Genomic DNA, 10614 nt, shown 5'->3' on the forward strand with positions numbered 1-10614 from the left:
TAATTTCTAGCTTAAGTAAACATGTAAAGTAAAAAAAAAAATATATATATATATACCTATTTCAAGGAACAGCAAATATATTAATATCATATATTAAGTAATTTGTGTCTTCAAGTTATCTCTGGACAAATGCATATCTTCATTTTTTTATTTTCTTTACGACAATTTACCGTTCAGTCAACGCGGCTGGTGTCAGATCTGACACCAAAGAAGTGACTAAACGTCTGAAAGAACGGAGGTCCTTACTCAGCTTGACATCATAATTACTGGCCCGGTGGCAGTCAAAGCCACTTCTTAAGGCTCATTCTGTATGAGGGAACCAAAATAGCAACAGGCAGGCTCTCTCGGGGGTTTGCCGGGGAACATGCTGTGGACATGTTCTGCATGCATGTGCTGGTACATGTTTGAATGTCTGAGGAAGAGAAGGGGGTCAGAAATGAAATACAGCTCCTCTTATTGCTGGGGTCACCTTCCACATCCGTGAAGGTTGCCTTGGGAGGCCCCAGCAACAGCCTAGAAGGAGCTCTTTAGGGAAAGAAGCTCTCAGATTGGCAAATAGAGCTCTAAAATGAATGACGTGGATGATAAATGCGTGCTCACGGTGCCATTCTGCTAATAATTCCACCTAACATTTGCTAAACTTTGTGTTGCAACACTACTCTTCTTATCAAATCCATCCTTTATTACACATGAAGGGGAAGTTTATAGAGGAACGTACAATTGCTTGCAAATTATTGCACCAATGCAAAAGGAAGTATCATTGCACTACAAACATCTGTGAGCTATACTGATGTTAACCAGTGGGCACAATTTTCCATATTCAGTAATTATACTTCTGATTCTGCATCTCTTAAGGTTTATAGCTCGACACAGGAAACAAGACAAAGGGTACAGACGCATAAGCTGCCTAACCGCTTCAAAGTCTGTGGGATTTCCATTGATTCCTCAAAACCGTCTGACAGCTTTTCTGCAAATGTTCACGGCTAATCTTAATGTAGCAATACAATGCAAACACCGATAGAGCTCTAGAGAATTCTAATTTTCAGATTTGAAGCTGACATGTGTGCACAAAGGCACACATAGTTCCACAAACAGTTGCTAAACTGGACTCGCCCTCATCACAAACATCTACAAACTAAAAGTCACAGAGCTACACAAAACAAAAATGCAAATACACGGACAAAGACACACCACACACACACACACACGCACACACACACACACACACACACACACACACACACACACACACACACACACACACACAAACACACACACACACACACAGACAAGCACGTTAAACGCTAATCCTCCACAGGTTCAGATTTTGGCCTGGGTCACAAATTCTGTATTCAACATACTTTCACACAGTCAGCAACCTAAAAATAGCTGAAGGACCCTGGCCGTCTGCCCAGCCTCCCTGAACTGTCAATAAGTTCTCCTCTGCCTCCCTGGCTGGTTAGACTGTAAACCCACGGGGCTCTGCCAAACACCTGGACATGGACAGTGTCTATACTTAACTTGAAATCTAACTACTTCCAGCTAACGAAGCTTATAAACTTTACTTAACAGTTAATATACAAGATACTTTATTAATCCCAGATCAATCCACAGAAAGTACGCCTACAGGACAGTGGAGAGGAATTAAAAAGAGAGAAAGGAAATAAGAATAAGAAAGCTATACCAAAAGACAGACCTACTCTACAGAAAATACCTGTATGGACGATATCAGTAATAGAAATTGAAATGCAAAATAGCTGCAACACAGCAACTCTGCTTAATATACACTTGCTCAACGTGGGGCCAATGACTATGTAATATAATCCTATCAATCATAAACCGTTTGTTGTGGGATAGCGTGAGCAAGCATATTGCATGGCTATATATATATATAGCGCGGCATTCCAGAGGTCTTTATCTGTATTCGATTTCCTCTTTCATGAATAAGCGCCAGACAATATGAGGGCGTCTGGCTTTTGTCTGCCCACTCTGTTTGTTTGCACTATTGGTTATTTGGGCTTGCAGACCTCTAGGATATTCCCTGCCTTTGTTTCTCCTCTCACACCCCCTCTGGGTCTCCCTGCCTCTCCATGCCTTGAGACAACTGCCAGGGACTCGTTAGGTTTTGGTTGAGCGGCTGAGAAAGCCCTGCCATTACCCTATTGGGCCTTTTCTGTTGCAGTGTGAGTGTATATATGTGTGTGTGCGTGTGTGTGTGTGTGTGTGTGTGTGTGTGTGTGTGTGCGTGCTTGCGTGCGTGCGTGTTTGTGTGTGTGTGTGTGTGTGTGTGTGAGTGTCTTGTTCTTTATGATGAGTACTTGCCATATTTCAACTAAGTACTTACTTACAACTATAAACTTTTGAAAACTTCCTATTCCAGTGTTTACATACTTTGACTTTGAGAGTTTAGAGTGTGTGTGCCTATTAGGTTTAAAGGAGAACTGGGAAAGTGAGTGCATTCTTGCCTGAAGAAATAGAAAAATTTGAGAAAGCAAAGGCCCAATGAAAACCATAACTTAAACATGTTCGAGAGGTAAAAAGGAAAAACAGAATGAACTGTCATAAATGTGAATAGTCAAAGCTCTCTCCAAACCAGAGTATGGGATCAGTTAGTGTGTGTGTGTGTGTGTAAGTGTAAGTATATGGGAGTTGGTGTGTGTGTGTGTGTGTGTGTGTGTGTGTGGGTGTGTGCGTGTGTGTGTGCAGTGCACGCGTAAGCATGAATGAGGTGTGAGGGGTTAACCGGGGCAGGAAGGTCACAAGGTGAAACAGAGACTGTTTTCTCTTGGCCTGGGCCACCCCTGACCCCTTCCCCACACAGTCCAGAGCATACGGATTTGTACACACCATATGCGCACGTGTGTGTAAATATATATTGTGCCGTATGCGGCCGGCTGCTTAACGGAGTTAATAATGGTTGGTCCTTCACTGGCTGGATTGAGCCTTGTTCAACGGAGCTTGTGCTTCTCTTTACCGTGCAATTATACTATAAGAAGACGTTGAACCAAGGTTAAGTAACTAAGTAACTTAAGATGTCCTCAAGGGGCCTCTGTACTGTATGATGTATAATAAATGTATAGGAATGTATCGGGATAGCCGCTAGATGGTATGGATGAGGTAGATGAGGTCCGCACTATTGCCCAATTAAACATTCCCCCACCTTTTGTGATCGCCCTACAACTGCATTTCCCCCCCACGCGGCTCGGCTCACGTCACAAACCGCCAGCGCGCACAGCTGGCTGCTTTTGGCACGCTGTTTCGGGTACAGGTCCTGCCACATCTGAAACCACTCTCGCAGCGGTCCTATCCCGTTCCCGGGGCCCAGGATCTGTCAGGCTGCGGTCCACGGGCTGGCGGGCTGGGGTTAGAGTTGGAGCCCGGGGTGAGGGTTAAGTTCACGGCTCGACGCAGCGGGGGGTGGAGGAGAGGAGAGCAAGGCAGAGGGGGCGGGGGGCAGGGGGGGGGGCGGGGGGGGCCTTGACCTTTGACCATGACCTGGCTGGTGATCCAACCTAAAAGCATCGTCAAAGACAGTACCTGCTGCGCCGTAAGGCGTCCGGAGGTGGGGGTGGGGGGGGGGGGGGCACACTGCGGGGGACTCCGATTGGATAAGGTCCCGTTGTGACATCAAACACAACAGGTAATGTACTACTGAGAAATACTGAGAAACTTCAGCAATGTGTACTTAATGTGCGGCCGTTCACACTTGTTTTATTGAATCAGTAAAGTTCAGTGTGTGGGAAACCTATTGCTTTGATATGACTCCAACAGGATGTGTGTGTGTGTGTGTGTGTGTGTGTGTGTGTGTGTGTGTGTGTGTGTGTGTGTGTGTGTGTGTGTGTGTGTGTGTGTATTAAAACGAGAGACAAAGAGAGGGTGAGAGAGCAAGAGTGAGGCAGAGAGAGAGAGAGAGAGAGAGAGAGAGAGAGAGAAAGAAAGAGAGGGAGAGAGACAGAGAGAGAGGGAGAGAGAGAGGGAGAGAGAGAGAGAGACAGAGAGAGAGAGAGAGAGAGAGAGAGAGAGAGAGACAGGGAAAGAGAGAGAGAGAGAGAGAGAGAGAGAGAGAGAGAGAGAGAGAGAGAGAGAGAGAGAGAGAGGGAGACAGAACAGGGCTCTGCTGTGTCTCTAATCAACTTGACGTGTGCAGCTACACCAAGACTCTCTTGCCTGAACTCTAAATGCCAATTTCAACTCAGGTTGTCCTAGCAAGGTGGGGCGTACGGGAAGTGGGTGGGTTCGTTCCTTTTAGAGAAAAATGCAGAACTGTCTGGTCGCAAACATTTATTAAAAACCACATGCAACAACACAACGATAAATGGAGAGAATAAAAGCTGCACCTATTTACAGCTGTCGCAGCGATGAGTTTGGGTTAAGGTGATCACTCAGAAGAAAGACTGCTGCAGCGTCTACTTCACAAAGAGCTTCTTGTTTGGTTTGTCCAACACTTTGTCAATAGGTTGTTCATGTGACGTAATATGCAGTAATAAGCATGATTATCATGATTATGTGGCTTTGCACATTAGTGTCTGCCGGTCGTTGTATCATTGCTTGCTCAGAGCCAGTGGCATCGTTCTGGTGATTGCAGCACAGCGTCTCGTTATATTTAAATAAAGTATGCTAAACCTTACATCTACTTCTAATAGTGGAAATAAGAGGGGGACTAGAAACCCTGCAACTCTAGCAAATCATGAATCTATGCCTGACACATTGTATCAGGTTATGTGTGCATGTATGTATGGATGTATACACATAAACCTTGTTGTTTGTGTGTTTGTGTGTTTGTTGGTTCTAATAAGTGATCTCAAAATCATCAGGAAACAAGGGACCCCATAAATCCTGAGATTTTGGTCTGGTTTGATCCAAAGTTTATAGTTCATTGGACAACATTAACATGTCATAGAGCGTGGCATTTTCTCATCCAATAACTTTAGAAAACAAAACAGGATGTCACTAATAATTGAAGATTATCATATATCTACTACCCAGCTATTTCGACCCTATATGAAGACTCCTACTCTCCCCCTCTTTATTTTAATAGTGTGGGTTGAGGGAGATCTAAAAATGAAACATATGTTTCTGTGAGTATGTAGGAGTTGGGGCCCCATTGGCTGAGGCCCCATTGGCTGGGGGCCCCAGCGGCGTATTGTTTTGGGGCATGGACGCAAGATGGGAAAGGACTGGATACCAAAGGAAAGTGGGGGTAGTGCTTCCATACATTAAAGACACACATGCTATGCACTCTTCAATGAAGGAAATAGCAAAGCGAACACAATGGAAACTCATGTATTGATCATTGATAAGATGGCAGTATGTGTGTCAATAAAAACGAGGTGCTACAAGTAAAAAAGGGTTAGGGTTTAAAAAAAAAAGTAGTTGAGGAAAGGGTTAAGGTATGTCTTGTGTGATGAGGACCGGGAGAAATGAAAGGACATTGGGGGAGCGGTTATTACGTGTCGTGTGTGGATTTAGCAACACTACTCTGACCGCTGAAACTCTGCGGTGTTTAGTGGAAGAGTTAGTAATAGTAGTAATAGTAATACAGGTAGTAGACAGGGGAGGAGTGTGTGTGTGTGTGTGTGTGTGTGTGTGTGTGTGTGTGTGTGTGTGTGTGTGTGTGTGTGTGTGTGTGTGTGTGTGTGCGTGCGTGTATGAAAATAAAAGCACAAACGGATGGACAGAATTTGGAGGTATTGTTTCAATTTCTACACAACAATTCGAATAAATGACTTGCTAGAATATGCAAGACCACATTTATAGGGTTAATTGCACGTGTGGATATTTCGTCAGAAGAATGGGCGTCCGAGTGGGCGTGTCATTCTGGGGCGTGGACGTATCCAGCCAGTCAAAGGCCTTGTTTGACACGAGTAGGCGGATCGCCCCGCCCACTGAAGTGTGTCTCAGATGTTGTCTCTCTCTCAATTTTGTTCAAACTCAGGAATTACCTTGTCGTATGTACACAGAGATGTCTTTTGGTCACCCTCTCGGTGTATACAACAACTTTTGAAAATTACAAGATCGTTTTTATTCTAGGTATTCTTTAAACGCAGTCGGTTTGGGAAATAGCAACGTATCCCAGGGATAAGCGAAAGTTACTTTTCTAAAGTATCCCGCGGGGCAGCAAGGTGTCGCAGAAACGGATTTATATCGCTCTTAGGGTCACTTACCACCCCGAGTCCCAGTGATTGGGCTCATTACGGCTATGTCCTCTTCCACAGTCCAGGGACATTTATCGTGATTCATTCAAAAAGAGGTTGTGCCACCTTTCATTTCGCTTGTGGACATCTATGGAGAGCGTCCTGCTGCATGCTCTCACGCCAGCAGTGGAGTCTACTTTTCACCTCCGGTCTTCCCTTCACACGCACTCCGGGACAAAGCTGTGAATGTTGACTCTAATAAGACCTAACATATTGGAAGAGGACTACCATCACCTCATTTGAATGCCTTTGCAAGGGTTTCGCTGGTTTTTGTGCTGCAGGCAGGGATTCAGTTTGCTCGGACGGGACTATGGGGAGAGAGAGGAGGAAGAATCTTTTGAATTGCGCAACAACGAGAACCTGACTTCCAATGGACGGGTAAACTAGCCACACTTTGCATTTGACAGCAACTACATATTTTCATATTGCACGTTTAAAAGATTCGTTTACTATATGCCTTTTTTAGTTGATTCGGTTATAACATAATTAACTATCTTCCAGATGCAATGTTTAGGCCAAACAGGCAAGCAGAATATTCAATATTCAAACTATTACAGTAGCCTACATTATCCTACAGTGTCGTTTGAATCCCAAGCATTAGGTACTCTATTCCTGTCTGGCTGGCACTGGTCCTACAAGACACACAGACTTTAATAAAGTAATAATGAGGATTCGCTTCCACATAAGGGAGTTTTCGTAGTATGGCCTATAGGCCTACTAACATTGGCTATTGAAAATATTTTGGACCTTGGCCAATTTAATATATGACCAATAACCTGTTAAACCAGAGGTCAAATATTTGGATCCGCTGTGATTGTACTTAATGTATTGGTTTACAGCTGGCCTGTGTATAGGCATACCTCGTGAAATCCAACAGAGTTAAAAGAAAGCAGGCAACAAAGCTGGATGTTCAGTTGAACTGGTCCTCTGTGTTTGGCCAGCAGAATTGGAAGCGAGACTGTGGCCTTGTATTCTCTGTAATGTTAGTCATCTGATCAGACACAGAGAGTTCGCTATTGCTCATCCACTTGTAAGAGGGCATTGTTGCCTCGGATTGGGCCAGCCTTTTACAGTCCAATGTGCTGCCGATGAACAGACAGACCTCATGAAACCAACTTAAAAATATGAAACTTTTTTGGTCTGATCTCTCCAAGCTCCTTACTGTTCAAAAGATAGCTAACCAAAATATAGATTTGCATTTGTTTTGTCCGTTTTTTTCAATACAATAAAAGATATTCCAGAAAGTTGGCAAGTTAAACTGCTGAGTTAAAGTTTACACTTGACTGACTGGGAAAGTAATTGCACCCGGGGCTCAAGCCTGCATACAGGATGCTTATCTACTTGTTAGACCTTTTGTCTGCTTGTAACCAACGGTCGGAACACGGTAGAGATTTGCATGGAAACGTTTGGAACAATAACGCTGAATAGGGCAACTTGGGAATGAGGGCTGTCACTAAGGTAACACGGTGCAACCATTCAGTTGGTTTGACGATACCTATACAGAATTTTTTCTTTCTCTGATTATCAATGTCATATTCCTGTTTGACTTTCAGGTAGGCCTATTCAGCAAACTTTTCTAAGGCCTATTGACTGTATTCATTCTTTCAAACAGCCTATTCCTATACCATATTATATTCACAACTTCAAACACCCTTTGCTCCATCCAGTATAAAAATGCATTCCAAATGATCTCTTCATCTCACTTTTGATAGATATTATATAATAATAGAAAAATGGGGGTGCAGGAGGTACAAGACCGTAATGGGAATTACTAACCATTACAAAAGTAAAAAGGGAATATAAAACGTTTCCAAAACCATAAAGATCCTAACGCGAGGCTGTGTTCGTGTTCCACGTTTATTGTCCGAAGCAGAAGTAGCCTGTAACCGCAGCGGCAACCCTGATAAGAGCACAACATCTGCTGTTCTGCTGTCCAGGGGTATCTTGAGAGGTGTCACTGTGTAGCACTGTTCTGCTTGGCAAACACCCCCGTCTAGAGTTATCATGCACCATCTGTCTAGCAATGTTGGCCAGGGAAATCTAACCGTACGCCATTCCCCCTAAATCAATAGGAGATCCTGGTAGCCGAGACCGACGGCCCTTCCTGAATTAACTTTCAAAGCCCCCCTTTTTCCGTTACTTCACGGTTGATACCTTTAAGGAGTTATTCAATCTTTAATCTGCAGATTTATGCTCCTTGCATTTCTTTAGTAATTGTGATGTGATGCTAGTGGGTCTTTCTGTTATCCTGGTTTGTTCAAAAATTGTTCCTTGGACGTAGGAACAATGCGGCCAACAGTTGGAGTTGAGTGAATCAGCACGGCGTTGCTTTCTCCGATTTGATCAAAAAGTGGTTGTGAAGTTATAGACTGGTTAATGATACTCAGCCCATACTCCCTTCACCTCAAACTTTCTTCTAAATACATTTTCTTACAGGATAGTTGTTGAGCCAGTATTCTGCTCTTTATCTAATGATTGTTGGCTTCTAGGCTTACTCAACGTTTGCTAAGGATGTTGATCATTGATTACCTTCAGCTGCAAACACCATTCCCTTCCGACACACACACACACACACACACACACACACACACACACACACACACACACACACACACACACACACACACACACACACACACACACTGACCTATTGTGTGTGTGTGTGTGTGTGTGTGTGTCCTGTTTGTGTCTCATATTTCTAAAAGCCCATGCTGGGACTGAGCCATACTTAGCCCTTGCCATTATACAACCCATGTTCATACAGGGTTCTCCTGGAAATGTATTGATCTGGTGCAGATGCACTTTAGGTTTCTACGGTGTTGACGCTGGCTTGGTTGGGGGCTGGGCACCGGCTCAGAGATGATTTAGAGGGCAGAGGTCTTCAGATGAGTCCCAGGGAAAGCCCTCTCTAAGGCGTCATCCATTGTTTGCTCAGCCTTCTCCATAAAGTCCAGTAGTTGCCAAGCCACTTTTCAAGACAGCTGGTCAGACCTCCCTCTATGTGTGTACATTTGTTTTTTTTTTCAGACTGGCCACTTTGAAATACCCATTTTAAAAAGTCTCTGAAACGCTCCTGCCAAGGATGACCACAGAAACCCACAAGTCTGGTGGAGTCTCCCTTACTCAAGCCATCCAAAAACCTCACCACGAACTCCAGCATAGTGTTCCTAACCTCTGCCAGGAGATGCCACGTTCGGTGACGTCCGCAGTGTCGGTGCCATAGGCAACTCTCTCTCTCTCGCCAGGAGACTCGCCGAGGGTGGAATTAGGACTCCCTTCTGATGCTTGCTCAGGGTTCAGACTTCAGAGGCTCGGCCCGGGCCAGAACATCTTACCTCTTCCATGTTTACAGTCTCCGTTCAAAGAAGCTGCTCTCAAACAGCTGCCCAAACAGTCTCCCAATATTGAATGCCTCCAGTGTTGGGACAGCAGGGCACTCATTTTAGGACAGGACATCCGTCATTCTCTCGTTTTCTCTCTCTTTCTCTCTTTTGGTCTCGTCCACGTTTCCACTGAAACCCTTCCTCCCTGTGATGTTCACCACTAGGCAGGAACCTAAGTAAATGTGGAGTATTGCAACAATGTATTACCAAGAAACAATCCCCCCCATACTTAACATTAACCGGGTACGCTGCCTTCCTCAAAGCCTGATGTATGATTGTTCTGTCGTATCCCTACCTCGCCTCCTTAGGGCTCTGCATCTGGTCTTCAGACAGACACTGACCCAAGTCTTTTCCAATGGTTACTCAGCCTCCCAGGAGAGCGAGGGAGAGATATATTGCAGATTTCAGACATGGAATGATCGGGTCATGATTTCTGTTCTCTCCTATGTGCTGGACTGATCTATTCCATGTTGGTGATTTCCGATTGTTCTTTATAATCACAAAGCCTATTACAACTACATGAAATGATTGAATTTGTACCACTGTTGATCTGAGTCACTATCCATAATTAAATAATAAACTATCCACTGTTTGACTTAGGACCATGTCATGGAAATTGTGTTGCAGATGTGCAGTTAGCTAGAGGGGTCAGATTTGACTTGTCTCTGTCTCTGATGTGCTGCCAATAAACCAGTGGATTACTCAGCAGGATGGGATAATAATAACCCAGAAATCCTGTCACGGATCGGTTTTTCTTGCCAGGATAGTTTGACTAGTTTTGTCTACATTACCTCCGCCTCGGTTAAATACAGGCAATTATGGCTTCGTAATTTCCTCATAAGCTTAGGTCACCTGCTTGACATGTCTTCCACAGATGTCGTAACCCATGCTTTTTCAGTTGGTGTTTTCTCTGTTATTTCTGATGCAGCACACTGTTTTGCAGGGCCCTATACTTGCTCCTATACTTAGGTCAGCTGGTCGTGTGTGTGTGTGTGTGTGTGTGTGTGTGTGTGTGTGTGTGTGTGTGTGTGTGTGTG

This window comes from Micromesistius poutassou, assembly GCF_964030765.1.
Source record: "Micromesistius poutassou genome assembly, chromosome: 1".
NCBI lineage: Eukaryota > Metazoa > Chordata > Actinopteri > Gadiformes > Gadidae > Micromesistius > Micromesistius poutassou.